At 46.4% G+C, this 15,388-nt stretch overlaps 1 long non-coding RNA gene across 1 annotated transcript in view; it reads left to right on the top strand.

Moving 5' to 3' along the window:
* The window catches only part of LOC114608128, a 23,644-nt gene extending 9,268 nt beyond the window's left edge, over window positions 1–14,376 (top strand). Inside the window, exon 3 of the long non-coding RNA XR_003709306.1 lies at window positions 14,182–14,376. This is a non-coding gene — a long non-coding RNA (uncharacterized LOC114608128). The remainder of the gene's footprint in view (window positions 1–14,181) is intronic.
* Window positions 14,377–15,388: the final 1,012 nt, after the last annotated feature.

Below are 15,388 nucleotides of genomic sequence, written 5' to 3'. Positions count from 1 at the left end.
CCTCCCTGTGAGCACATGGGGCCCTGCTAGCACACCTCCCTGTGAGCTGCTTGTCTTGAGAAGTACCTGGGGCTGTTGTGAATGGAGAGAGCCACTTTCACAGAATGCAAAAGTCCAGATGAGCATGGGTATTCAGAGAAGGTGATATGGCGGGCATTTTCTGAAAAACAAAACCAAGCAAACAAACAAACCAACATGAGATTGCCATACAAAGATAACTGACAATATCGGGTGGCCAAAATAGAGGCTTTGAGTAAAACTTAGAAGTTTTGAAAACGTCTGCCACCGTGATCTTGACACCTCCTCCACTCTTACAGATGTTTCTGATTAAATCAATGGTGCTCTTAAGAAACTCAAAGTTTTCGTTTTCATCACTGAATCTATCAAACTCGAAGCTCTGCACAGTTTAATGAAACAATGTTTTCCGAATGACCCATGCATAGCATTGCCATGCACACCCCCAAAGACCTAGTCCAAGTACAAGCCGGACCTAGTGATTTTAATGTACTCAAGAACACAGAGTTCACTGATTTGGTTTCACATTCCACGTGGCAAATAACCTTCAGTAAACTGCTATTAGTTGACTACAGAATCACGTCAGAGAAGATCTGTAATTATCAGAAAAGGCCATTAAAGTATTCCTCTGTTTTCCAACAATGTGTCTGTGGAGAGAGGCTGTGCTTCCTTCACATGCTGCAAACAAAACAGCATCAGGACCACTGATTGACTGCAGAAGTAGATACTCAGACCCAGCTGTTTTCTATTAAGCCAGACATTAAAGAGATTTGCAAAAAACCCATACACTGCCGTCACCCTTCTCACCACGCTTTGTTTTGTTTTGGTAAGCAGTTGTTTTTATAATGAAAGGTTTATTTAAATTTTTAAATGAATTAATGCTAACAAATGACTAAATATTAAAATTTACCCATCTAAATGAATAAATATAGTTTATTTCAATATAATAACTCATTGACATTGTTTTCTGTTTTAATTCATAATGTAATAAAAACCATTTAATTATTTATTGCTGCAGAATGAGGCACCCTCAGCCCGTTAGAGTAAAGCGACATGACTCCTTGGTTGTTTCACTTGGTTTCTGAGACTCAGGTGTGCCCTGGGTGGGTCAGGGTCTCTCGAGGTTGGAGCTATTTGAATGCTGCACATGTGTCCTGAAATGGCTAACTCTCTGCAGCCTGGGACAGTGGCTGGCTGTTGGTGGGAGGCAGGTCCTGCTTTTTCTCCATGAGTATTTCCAGTGGACCCAAATCACAAGTGACTGGTCTTCTTCAGAGTGACAGAAGAGACCAGTTAGGGACCTGTGGGCCCTTTTATGACCCTCCCTCTGAAGTTACTGTTTTCTTGTGACAAGGGCTGGCCCTGGGCAAGCATACACTAGCATGAGTTCTAGTTGATGAGACTCAGGAGACTGTCACTCCAGGATTTACCAATAGATACAATCTACATAAACAAAGACTCTTTGGAATCTTCAATAAAACTCAAGAGCACAATGCAATTGTTTGAGAGTGCTCTTCTGAAGAAACCGGCCTGCATCTTTAAAATCTTTGCTATTTCCCTACTTCTTTATTAATCTCCCATTGTTGATAACGATGCCATCGTTTAGGCAAAACTTCTCATTCACTCTCCCTGCACGAGCTAGGCCACTCAGCTTGGGCCCTGCTTCTTTTGAATTAAAAATAACCTTTCATTGTAAAAACAACTGCTTACACTTTTGAAAACAAAACAAAACTTGGGGAGAAGAGTGACAAAATTGTGTGTGTGTGTGTGTGTGTTGCAAATTTCCTTAATGTCTGACTCAACAGCATGCTATCGAAGACACCTTTGTGAGTCTCCAAATTTTTATTTTTTTAAGTTTATGTATATGTGTGTCCTCGTGTGAATTTTATGTGTACCATATGTGTGCAGGTACCTACTGAGGCCAGAAGAGGGCATCAGAACCCCTGGAAATTGAGTTACAGGTAGTTGTGAGCCACCAGATGTGGCTACTATAAACTGAAGCCAGATCCTTCGTATTGGCAGTAATGTGTTCGTAACTGCTGAGGAATCTCTCCAGCCCCAAAGAAGGCAAATTCCCTTACTCTGCCATTGTTCCCTCAGTGCCAGGATTGATTCAAACTGAAATTTCTGCAGCCACCATGCATGCAGAGTACTAAGCACTGAGTGATCAGAGTGAGCTACCTGGATCTCCCCTTGGGAGTTTTAATTCTTGTCCTACCCTACTGTCTTGTTGCTGCTACTGCTGCTGCTGCTTTGTTGCATGGCAATAGTGGGGATGGCATCATTTACTCCTTCTCAGGTCAGGCTCCTCGGACAGTCATGGTCTCCAAGAGTTGGGTCACTAATGGGCAAAGAGTGGGATGCCTGAGGCAGAAGGAGGAGGGGTCTGAGTATTGACAGAGGCAAATGATTTTGCGTCTTGGTGGCTGAGGTAGTGGCTTTTACTCTGAATGCAATGGGAGCTTTCTGAGTCTGTGTGGGTGGGTTTGAGAGACACCGGAAGTAGTCTGTTAAGCTGAAAATACATTTTAGAGCAACTGGGAGGGTTGGGAGGGTGTTAGGAAGTTTCTGTAGCAGTCAGTTGGGGAAGAGATGCAGGTGGCTGAGACCAGGACGTGGCAGAGACTGGGAGGACTGGTTGGATTCCGGCTTTGTTTTGACAATGGAGCCAACTGGACTTAACGGCAGCTTGGAAGTGGGCGTGAGTGGAAAGGACAGATTTCGAGGATGGCTCCACGGTTTTGATCTGAACAGCTAGAAGCCCGGAGTTGTATTACTTGAGAAAGCCCTAGTTTGAAAGGGGAGATTTTGAAAGTTTCATTAGACGGGGTGAGTTTGGTTGTTCGCCTGGGCTTTCTGAGAGACCCCAGCTGCCTTTGCCTCTGCAGATCCAGCCACGCCTCCCCAGGGCGGAGACTGTTTGCTTCTTGGAAAACCAAAGCAAGTCATTCACTGTGTGAAATTTTTGTTTCAGGGAGTGTGAGAATGTTAGTCTTGGGCCTCCTGTTCCTTTCCCTGTCCTTATCGGAAATGAAAGCAAACAGGCAGTGGAGATAGGAACTCGATTCTGGAAGGTAATTGGGAGTTGAAAACAAATCTCTCCTGAAATGCTCGAAGCAGGTGGAGAGAATTTCAGCCCCAGCTCTTAAGCCACACATTATCCTGCTCCACAAATGACTTCCTTCCAGCCCCAGGCAAAGCCCAACTTCTACCCTCCAAATGCCTGTCTTGATAGAGCTCGAACAACAAAAACCCACAATGAGAAAGGGGAGCCTGACCCGCACAGACACGGGAGGGGCTGCTTGAGAGTCTCCTAGAATGGTGCTCCCCAGAAGGACACACAAGATGGGACTTTGGGAATTTGGGGCTTTTGTTTTTGGGGTGTGTGTGTGTGCACATTTTATGGCCAAAGGTTATCCTCAGGTGTCATTTCTCAGATGTGAATCTACCTTGGTTTTTTAGATAGGGTCTCTCTCATTGGTCTGGAACTCACAAAGTAATCCTACTTTGGCTAGCCAGCCGCAAAACCCAGGATCTGCTTGTTCTCATCTCTCCTTAGCTGACACACACCACGCCTGGCATTTTTACCTGGTTTCTGGGAGTCAAACTCAGGTCCGCCTGCAAGTGCAGCAAGCATCTTACCACCTGAGCCATATCCACAGCCCTAACTTCTTTCAGAGTGTTGTGAGAAACGAACACCTGGCCTGAGCCAAATGATTTTATTGTCTTTGCAGTGCTGAGACTCAACCCTAGGACCTTGTATATACTAGGCAACTGCTCTACTGAGCTGACCTGGAGCCTTGTGTTTTTTTTTTTTTGTTTCAAGGTCTGACTAAGTTGCTTTAACGGGTCTTAAACTTTCAATCCTCCTGCCTCAGCTTCCTGGGTAATTTGGATTAGAGGCCTGTACACCACGACTTCCATCAAAAGGCATATATTTTCTTGATTAGAACTGTCCATTGTGCCATTAGAACTTCATACCACTAACCACACTCAAGCCCTTTGCAATGACTAGCATCTTCAGACTCCTTCATTGAACGAACCACAATGTGTTAACCTTTCTACTAAATAAAGCAGGGCCAGCGCTGCCAAATTCTGGCTTAGGTCAGTCAGCAGAGGGTTGACAGAGCAGTTCTCAAGAGTCTGGGATGACTAAGAAAAAGGATTGTGCTATAGCGTGGGGAATGTACTCAGAGTACCTCATATTCCCATTTCACACGTCAGAACACAGAGGGAGGGACAGGAAGATGAGGGACTTGCCCCATGGCTAGCCAGCAACAGGGTTATATATGGAGGGTCACAACCTCCTCAGAGGCTATACCTGGTACCATCCATGAGCTAGGCATGTACTCTGTACTTTTTTTTTTTCTGCTTCTTTTTTTTTTTTTAAAGATTTATTTATTTTTTATATATGAGTACACTGTAGCTGTGTTCAGACACACCAGAAGAGGGCATCAGATCTCATTACAGATGGTTGTGAGCCACCATGTGGTTGCTGGGATTTGAACTCAGAACCTCTGGAAGTGCAGTCAGTGCTCTTAACCACTGAGCCATCTCTCCAGCCCCCAAGTCACAGACCTTTTTTTTGTTTTGTTTTGTTTTGTTTAGGTTTTTTTTTGTTTGTTTTGTTTTTGTTTTTGTTTTTTTTTGAGACAGGGTTTCTCTGTGTAGTCCTGGCTGTCCTGGAACTCACTCTGTAGACCAGGCTGGCCTTGAACTCAGAAATCCGCCTGCCTCTGCCTCCCAAGTGCTGGGATTTCAGGCGTGCGCCACCACTACCCGGCGTTCTGTACTTTGTTTTAACTGGTTTCCATGGAATTACATATTTTGTAAAGAAGCAAAAACTGTCCAGCAGAAATTCTTATCTTGAAGGATATGTTCTGTGTCTTCACTGTCCAATGTAGGAGCCACCAGTCCTGTGGTGTTTCATTAGTGTACATTAGGTGTTTCACACATGGTGTGTGAGCCCAAGCGGTATATTTTTACACTTTATTCCATCTTGATTTAAACGTAGTTACGTATGGTTAGTGGCCACTGCACTGTCCAGTGGAGTTCTATGTGGCTCAGTTGATCTAAAAGCTAGTGGATTGACATGACAAGCCAATCTCAGGCCTGGCTGAGCTCCAAAGACACGCCTCACCTTTTCCCCTATCTCCTCTCAGGGAAAGTGCCTGGCATTGTGCAAAGGGAAAAGGCCTAGGAAGGAAGCTGACGAGACAGCATGCAATCAGCCAAAAATAAAGCCAGATCCTGACAGGTTGGTCGGTATTTGTGCCAGAGGCCCTGATGGGGACCAAGCAACTCAGATGAAGGATGAGATGCTGTACAGGAGCCTGTCATGGTTCTCTTGGCTGAGGGTTCTGTGACTCACCAGTCCCCACCCCTACTGTCTAAACAGCAGTCTTTCCTTTTTCCGGGCCTACTACTAATCCACCAATTGGAAGGAAGCCCCCAGGCCCAGCCTCACCCTATGAAAACATGTAATCTTCTAGGGCTTCCACTTGAGACACTGCCATGTGCCGTATTCAACCGTGGAAGCCAAGTCAGAGATGCCATTGCCTTCAGTCTTTCCTCGACCTTCCTGCATTCATCTCTGCTTCATCAGCCCTGCTCTAAGGCCTCTGAGGAGATCCGTGATGCTGAGGACAAATCAAAAGTCACGTTTCTATGGCCAGGCCCTGCCCTCTGCTCTGACCTGTGTACCACTGGCATCTCACCATTCTGTTACAATTTCCTTGCTGTTCCCCAAACACACTGAACTTTCCCTTCCGACTGGAATGGTCTTCCTTCACTTTCTGGCTTATTCTCTTCACTCAGTCTCAACTCACAGGTCACCTCTTTAGAGAGGTCTTTGAAGTTCCACTGTGTGCAAAACAGTGCATGTGTACCTCTGTCTCTTAGCCCGTGTTGCATTCTCAAGGCACTTATCACCAATGCGTTGTCAGAAATCTGTGGCTTCAACAGATCATGGGTGGAAAACATTCAGTCAAACGACTGCATCCCTAGTGGACAGGTACAGATTCTTTTCCTTGTTTTTGTTCTGTAAGGAGTAAGGTATAGCAGTTATTTGCAGTGTACTTGCATGGTATTTAGCATTACAAATAGCGTCGTGGTGACACAACCTACGTGACAGCCTGTGCATAGCTTAAGTGTGAGCACTGTTATGCCACATGTAGGTTTTAATATCTGTAGATAGATGTCCTGGAATCAGTTGACCGCAGGTACCAGGTATGCTTGTTTGGTTACATCTGTCACTTGTGATAAACTGGGTAAAGAAGAAAGTATCCCTTTTTTCTTACCCTGTTTGTTCACCATCTAGAGTATAGTCTACTGCCACACAGCTAGCTACTCGCTGGATACTGGTTATATTAAACAAACGAATGGAGGCACGCATGGCCAGTTGCCTCCATTGCGTGCAGGGGTGGAGGCAGAGGTAGGGTTAGACTTGGCTTCCTTTATACAGATCAACACTTCCACGATTTGGATCCTGAATCATGAGGAACAAAGAGATCCACTAGTTAAATTTCTTCTGCCCTGGGAAAGTTAAAGATCACAGATAATCCAAAACTCAGTGCCAAGTCCTCTGATTTATAATCAGGGAACTATTCATGCGGAGGTAAACAAGACCAAAGGCTTGACAGACGAGCGTAGGAGGAGATGATACGAAGCAGACGGAGGGTGTTGTACTTTAGCAGTCCCGGCTCCCCATCCAACCTCACCCACACTTGCATTGAGAGCATTCCACCACTTTCTACAATCCTTTGAGCTGTGCTGTCATGATGGATGCTTGGAGTAGGGGGTCAGTGCAAACAGAAGCATCGGCTACGTCCCGTCTCTACAGTAATGGTACCCTACACTCCCCTGAAAGGCACAACCAGAGACGAATGTTTTCCCAAGATGCCAAGCTTCCCTAAAGCCTGGACTGGGGAGTGGAGGGGGTCTCTTTTCCTCTTTAATGTGCATCACAGAAACTTGTCTTCTTCTCTACCTTTAAGAACTTCAAGGTAGCAAGGCTAGCAATGTCTAGAAGCATCTAACACCAGAGAGGTTCGTAAATATTAAATAAATGAGAACGCCCAGCCAAAGGAGAACAAGGAGCTGATGAGGAAGGATGTAGGTAGACAAGGCTGCATGGAGGGTCAGGAACTGCGGGCAGGACTCCAGTTTAACTATTCATACTAGAAAAGGCCCACTGGATGGTCCCTCCTCTGCCAGCTTTGAGCTCTGATTCTCCGAGCATACCTTCACGGCTTTGTTGTGGACTAGCTCTTACATGTATCCTACTGAGAGTGAGGCCAGCATCATTATTTAACAGCAATATGGGACTTAGCATCATTATTTAACAGCAAAGCCCCCAAATGTATTTTCTACATTCTCCACTAAAGAAGGTTCTAGAGGAACAGTCATCAACAAAGTAGGAGGTAGGTTCAGACCAGTGCCAATTTATCAGATAATGCCACCTTAATAGATGTTCCTATGGCTGTTTCTCTGGTGAGTCTTTGGAATGACTGGGTTGCAGAAGTCTTTTGTTTGAAGCCAGAAGAAATCACCTCTATGGCATGTAGAAATGGCTGCCCACTTTCCTCCCCTCCACAACTCAACTTGGGGCTTTGAGCACCAAGTAAGGGCTCCAGCACTGGGCAGTGGGGGTCAGGGAGCAACCCCTCTTGAGTCTTTAGATACGTGTGCTAGCCTAGATAATTTCCCTGGGCACTTCAGCATTTGACTCAAAGCTGCCTCTGAATTTGGCGTCCTCCCTCCTTCACCTCCCCAAAGCACCATGTCAGCAGAATTCAGAGGTCTCTTCCACCTTTATTGATGATTCACAGCCCGAAATCACCAAAAAGAGAAACAACACTTGCTGGGGAGTCTCTGTGGGTACAGGACTTCAGACCAACTTTCAGTGAGGATTTCTGTGCCTCAGTTTCTGCGGATGGGATGTCAGCACTGGACTTTCCTCTTTAATGATCTTAGGCACACTCTAGAAAGAAAGAAACATTTTTATGATCCCAGTAACCAAATAAGATAATGAAAACCATGGAGAAAGCCCCCACGTTATCAGAGGGGATTCTGGGGACTCCAAGCTCTCTCAAGCCTTAAGTGGCAAGGGCCTTCCTGAAGGCCTGGGACACCAGCTGATGGCTGACGAAAGGGTTTTAACGCGCCACTGAAATTCTCTTTTCCAAAATAACCACTTTGAAACCTGTTAATTACAGACACAACTGGTCCCAACTCCTCAACAGGACCAGGCTCTTCTACTGGGGAGAGCAGGGCTCTGAGGCTGGAGGATGCCATGGCACTTACACATGCTTTGTGTTGGGTGAATTAGCTTTAGGAAGAGAATCCAAATTAATTAAAACCACATGGCCACTCCCTCCACCCCCAGCCTCGCTCTCCACCTCCCTCCCCTGGAGACAGGGGCTGGTTCAGTCTAATTTGGTCCAGTGTTTTTGTTTCCTAAAATCTGTCTTGGGCTCTGGGCCATTAATAGGTTGCAGCTGATTTTAATCTACATGAATCAGAAACCTCGATTCTTTGGTTTTAAGGAGGTTACAAATTGTGTGTCCCACAAAGTTGGGATGGAGGGGAAAGGCCCTGGGTGGGGAGGGGGAGGGGAGGCAGAGACAGGGAGGGGAAATGCATGCTTGAAGAGACAAAATCTCTGATCTCCATTAGGCAGCCAGTTTGCATGAGCCTGTGAGTTCTCAAAGCTGGGGGAAGGGAGTTGAGAGGCAGGGAGGGTCTTGTTGCACTGACCCTGTAGAAGGTACATAGGACTTGGGCCTATGTAAACAAAATTAAGACCACTATCTGGACGAGCTGGGATTTCTATTCACCAGTCTTCCAACAAATTAACTCCCCAAGCTCTTGCTGGGCATCTACCATAAGTTAATGCTGAGATCAGCAAACCACGGCCAGCTGGTCTAATCAGGCCCCCAACCTGACTTTATAAATAAAGTTTTGTTAGGACACAGCAGTGCCAATTTTCTAAGGCATTGTCTCTGGCTGCTTTAACAGTTGTGGCAGAAAGCTGAAAATATTTACTATCCACCCTGCTGCAGTCAAACGTTTGCTGAGTTACAGAACTAGGCTAAGTCTTACAGACCAGGCATTCTGCTTATAGGACAAACAAAGGACAGATTTAGAATTCCTTCAGTTCCCACATCATACAAGAGTCTAGATTCCTTCCAGACATTACCCTGCAGGAAAGAATCTCTGTGCTCATTTAACCAATGGCAATAAAAGACAGTGCCACCCGAGGTAAGGATGCCGAACCCTGGGCCTCACAACTCTCCTTTCCTGTTCACAGAGGGAAGAGCAGTTTCTGAGGTGTAGTAGTCACCCCTTCAACCTCTGAACAGTGCTCATGTGGGAAAGAGCACTTGGAAGGACTTAGTCTCCAGGCCACACACCAATCTTGTTAGATGACGGTGATGCAGACACTGGGGTGCCCCAGCCCTGATGTATCATACCAGCCAGCTCACAAAACTCTCTTAGCACTAGCTGTACTAAGACCTGGTGCTGGGGCTGGGCTTGGGCTGGCATGCCCATTTCAAAGGCAAAGAAAAGTAGCTCTGGGTATCAGGGGTTAGGGGTGAGAAAGAAACTAGCCAGGTTTCACTTGTGAAAACGGTCTCTCTCAAGGAGCATTGCTGAGTGAGTATTGGGCAACCCCCTTTTGGAATTGTGGGTTCTATGTTCGTCATCCTACAATCAGGATCCCAGAGAGCTAGGATGTTTCTTAGACACCTGTAAGCTAGATGCAGGAGCACAGGAAACAGGAAGTTTCTGTGATGGCCATGGAGACAAAGGCACATTTGGGGTGCTGGGATAGACAAAGCAGGTCTTACCCTTCCCTGAAACCAATGCCTCTAGGGAGGAGATTCCAGTTCAGATGTCAGATGGCCTGCAGAGACTCTCAGAATCTTTTTTCCCCCCTTTGAGGATAAGAGAGCAAGAATCAGTTGGCATCCTTCCAGGTTTAGTTGGGTAAATTGACATGTGACACCAAGAAAGGTGTGACTGGCAAACACAGGGAGCCCGTTTTCTGCAGGGTAGAGCCCAGCCCGGACTGCATGCTGTCATCATAGTACTCTGCACATGCCTGGGCCTAAAACCATAGATCAGTACAGTGCCTTGCTACATTGCATGGGATGTTGACTCTACTGGGGTCTGGGCTTGCAGGAGCTGAATATTCCAACAAAGGACATTATTCTAGGCCTCACTGTCTATCTGTATCCATCAGTGTCCCCAGGTTCCTTGCAAATTTCTTGTACTTCAGGCATCAGTTCAGAAGAGTTGAAGCAGTCAATAAAGAATTCCAGTCTTTAGAGTCTTCTTGTTTGATGGTCTCTGTGTGACTAGTGACTCTGTGTCCTCCCCTGAGAGTGACAGAAGGACTCATCCAAGGAAGGACTGAGGTAGTCCTCATCACCATAAACAACTGATGCTCTCTAGCAGGTCAGGGAAGAATCAGAGAAATGACCCCATTAGTGTATCTGAGTCCCTCCATTTTGGGACTCTGTGCTTAGACAGAGCCTTATATAGGGTTTAGCCTTTAGCATGAGGAGAATATAAAACACCAGCTCCATCTCTGCCTCCTTGTGAGCCTTCCCTAGTACTTACACTTTTGACAGGGCCAAGAGCCATGGTGAAATCTTCAAGGGGATTTTGTCTAGACTTGGTTCCAGGCTGTTTCACTGAACCCAGTGTCCAGGAGATTGTCACCATTGCTTTCTCTAGTCCAGACTGAGAGGACCAGAGGCGGAACTGGAGACCTAAGTAGGCATTTGGGACCCATGATTTAACAAGGCCCAGAGCTATGCTAAAACAGTGGGAGCATTGTGCACAACTGGTAATGCTGCTATGGACCATGCACAGAATGCAGTGCACCATGGTTAAATAAGGGGTCACCATGTGTGCACTATGAACTGGGCACCGCTTGGATGAGCACAACAGCAAGACAGACCTGAAGAGGTCACATGCCATGAGTTTGTTCACAGAATACAGTTTCTCACCCCGTTGAGGTGGTCAGAAAGCCCTGTCCTAATGTCCCTGTGGCATTTCTCCCTCAGGCATACAGACACACACACACACACACACACACACACACACACACAAAGAACTAGGCATGTAGGCCAAGCTCTTCCTTTCTGTGCTACCAAACAAAGCAAAACCAGGATGAAACTGAGAAAAAGCCCATAAACGTTTCCTGGGGTTGGGTGGACAAACTTCAACTCTAAACAAGCCAGACCTATAAAATGCATCTTTCAAAAGCACAGAAATGCATCCTGGAATGCCACAAGCTGTCACAGGGCACAGACTAGACACTAGGTTTGGCTCTAGAGCAATGAAGAAGACATGATTGTTAAAAAAAAAAAGGGTGGGGGCTGGGGAAGGGTCTCAGTGCCTGAGCTCCAGCACAGCCCACCACAGAAAACAAGCTTCCCCACCAGGGCACAGATGGGTGGGAATTGTAGATTCATGTTGAAAATTGATTTCATGTGTCCTTCAAAAGAAACAAGGCAGGGACCTCCCTTCACACTCTCTTGCCCTGCTGAGTAGCCCTGGACTCTAGCTGAGGCCTGGAGTTTCTGCTATCAGCTGCATTTTGTGTCCTGTATAAACAAAGGGCTGGTAATTAGCACAGGAAATGAGCTTCGTGAGCACGCAGTGCGTACTAGCCTGTGGTATGGGGAGCTGCCAGGTTTCTCTCCTTGAGAATATCCACAGGCTCTCAAACCACTTTTTCCAGCGTCTTCTCTGTGCACTTGGGTAGGGGCACCGGCATACGTGTTGTATACACACACACAAACACAAAATTTCCCTGATTCCCACCTCCCATCACAGAGACAACTGCCCTTAACCAGAAAACACATCCTTTCCCCCAGAACTTCCTTCCCTTAGTTTCCATATGTCTGTTATTATGTGTGTGCACATGCACAAGCGAGTGTGCACACACTCTCCTCCTCAGACACATGGAAATCCCCTCCCCCCACCTAATGCAAAGGAACTCCCACACGAGTCAGGGATGTTTATATTCTCATGTCTGTGTGCACACAAGGTCTGTATCCCACCTGGAACCCACAGAGATGACACTGGCCTTGGGTTGTTTGCAGTTGGTTTCCACTGGCCTCTACCAGGTGTCCACTTGCAGAGGAAGACAGAAAAGGTTTGTCAACATGGTTTGTAGCACGTCCCTTGAGTCTAAGGTTTTTGAAGGATTTTGAAGAAGATGGTTTTGGAGCTGTGAATAGGCTCAGGGTTACAGGCAGCCATGGGGCCCCTACCCCATCTCCATAGGCCAGTGAGCACTCTGGCTGTTTGGAGGATTTCTTTATTGTGCCTGTCTGAGACTAGGCTGGAAGGACAGAGATTCAACTAGAGGAGTTCTGGATTCAGATGCTTTATGGCTTCTTTTTGTTCTAGTTTTTATAGGCCCAGACTTCTTGTAGAAAACAATCTTCTGAAAGCATGGGTGTGGGTGGGCACCAGCCAAACAAACAAGGATGGGTTTGGGTAGAAACTGAAAGAGTTAACAATGGGCTCCGAATGACCACTGCCACCCTGGGAAATTACCCACCAGAAGAACTCCCAGCCCCCCCCACCACCACCACTAGCCACAGATAACTCTGCAGGCTGTTTCCAGTCACATAGGATTTAAGCCCCAGGTCTTGATGAATCTAATGTGTCCAAGTTCTTGCTGTATGGATTTGGACAAGAGGTAACAGCTGTGTTGTACCATACACAGTGCAGTTTGCTCACGCTGCAAGGGCGGGCTGCTGACAGATTCTTCCGCACACACTGCTGAGCTGTGGCAAGGGCTGCCTGGAAGTACGTGTACCCTGCATAGCCTCTGCTTGTAAATTTCTCCCAACTTTCCACTCCAGCAGAGGTCAAAGAAAATCTTGCCAAAAAAAAAATTGTAGTGTGCAAGATTGGTAAGAGTAGAGTCAGGAAGTGTGTGTGTGTGTGTCTGTATATATATGTATCTGTGTGTGTGTGTCTGTATATATATATATGTATCTCTTTGTGTGTGTCTGTATATATATATATGTATCTGTGTGTCACCATATATGTGTGTATCTGTCTGTCTGTCTCTTTCTGTGAGTGTGTGTGTCTGTGTGTGTCTGCATATTTGTGTATCTGTATATCTGTCTGTGTGTCTCCATATATCTATGTGTCCATCTATCTTTTTCTGTGAGTGTGTGTGTGTGTGTGTGTGTGTGTAGGGGAGTCCTGTCTACTTTTGCTCCATGCTGATCCTTCCCTTATAGATGAAGGAATCCCTGAGGTTCCTTGGACCTGGTTTGAATACCATGACTACAGAGAAGATACTTTCGTGGGTACTGAGCTTCAATGACAAAGGCTGCTAGAGACTTTCATATCAGATTAAATTTTGCATTCTCTTGGTTCGGTTCATGTTGGATGTAGCACAGAGTTATATCATAGGCGTGTGACCCCACCTCCTGGCCTTCCATAAGGAATCTGCAGCTCACCAATGGGGAATAACTATAGAACTCTAGAGAGGGTTGAGAAACAAAACTGAATGCCCATTAGGGAACACCACCACTACTGGAATCCAGTGCTATCTGGCAATGTCTCTTTCTTTCCCTCTCTCTCTCTTTCTCTCCCTCTCTCTCCCTCTCTTTCCCTCTTTCCCTCTCTCTCTCTTTCTCTCCCTCTCTTTCTCTCTGTCTTTCTCTGTCTCTCTTTCTCTTTCTCTCTCTCTCTGTATCTGTCAGTCTTTCTCCCTCCGTCTCCTTCTCCTTTCTTATTCTCCCTTCCTCTTCCCTTCCCTCCCTCCTTCCCCAGCTCCCAGCAGGAAATAACATAATTGAAATCAAACCAGAAACTAGCAAAATAGTGCTTTGGTTCCTTTTTCCATCCAGCAGCCTTAACCTCAGCATCCCAGGCTCTTAGTCCTCTTAACTTTCATGATGGACACCGGCCAGGTTCCTCTGGCTTCTATCAGCAGAGGATCTTGCTGTCCAGTGTAGCATTATGTAAAATGAGGGACTCAACCTGGCCCTCTGCGCTGGTGTGACAAAGCAAACCCAAGGAAGCACACAGAGGAGCACGCCCACATTAAAGAATACACACACAGGCACTTATACAGTCAAAGTGCAAAGCTAATCGCTCTCTTCTGCCCACGTTCATTTCTAGGTCTTCTGACACCCCTTGCCCTGAAACGTCTCAACGAAGACGTTGGTTTCCTATGCTGGAGATAGCACCCAACTGGATTTGCAGAACAACGCTGTGCTTCCAGGTCCTGCTCTGGATTCTGCTCGCCTTGGAGAGAGTTGCCAGAGCTTTTGGTACTGGAATATATCCATGCCTAAAATAAGGGGTATTGTTAATGTGGCCCAGACACTTCAGAAGGGCTGGGATGAAGATGTAATTAGAGCCTCTGAAGGCTTTCTACTTCCTGGATGAAAGGCAAGGCTGTGGCATTTTCCTATCTACCTACCCTGCCTTTCATGTCCCTCCACCTCCTCTGTCTCTCCTTGGGGGGGGGGTCTGCATAAATTTTACTGAGTATTCATTTCAAAATAGACCTCCTTCCACCTCAGGGCAGAATTTCATTTGCTGCCTCAGAGAATTTCCTTCTAGAACCTAGATAGACCTGAAAGGATTACCCCCACCCCATGCAAAGGACAACCCTCCCACCTCCTGCACCCTGTGGAAGAGGCCTGTGTGTGTTCAGCCACTCCCATTGATTGCACTTGATTTTGTTTGTGGAACATCTATTAATATCTCCCTAACCCCAAGAAGCACGACAACCAGAACTAGAATGAGGAGAATAGGTTGTGAACCTTGGAGTCCCGATGCTTATGAACTCAGATTATAGCACCATGTGTGTTGCTGGAGAGCCTTGTAACCCCAAATGTTCTGTCACCTGTAAGATGGAGATGCCCTCACTCACCTCACAAGGTCAGGTGACATAAAGAACCAAATTTAGCGAGTAGTGGGTGGATTTCTGGCTGCTCACTCTTTACCATCTGGATCCAGAAAAATAGGGGTAAGGAGACACGCCTCTTCTGCTCCTCTTCCCAGAAGCCCTCTGTCTAGCCTCAAACCCACTTTGATAACAATACCACCACTTGGTTGAGTCTAGGCTGTTCTCGTCTCAGTTTCTCCCAAATACTCAACTCATTTCTCCCTGCAGCAAACCCAGGGGCCCCAGGTCATATCCCCATTCCAACCTCCCTTCAAGCCCAGTCCCCAAAGGGAGAAAGCAAAGAGCTCTCATATTCCTTTGAGCAGGAGAAAGTCCCTTGAAAGTGGCTTTGCTTTGTTGTATCCACTTCAGAAAAAGATCAAACTGCGGGCTCCAAGAAAGGGGGCTTCAGGCAGGAGGAGGAGGGTGAGT

The sequence above is a fragment of the Grammomys surdaster genome, unplaced genomic scaffold (assembly GCF_004785775.1).
Source record: "Grammomys surdaster isolate TR1022 unplaced genomic scaffold, NIH_TR_1.0 127, whole genome shotgun sequence".
NCBI classification, from domain to species: Eukaryota; Metazoa; Chordata; class Mammalia; order Rodentia; family Muridae; genus Grammomys; species Grammomys surdaster.
This window is presented reverse-complemented; position numbering and strand designations above follow the sequence as displayed.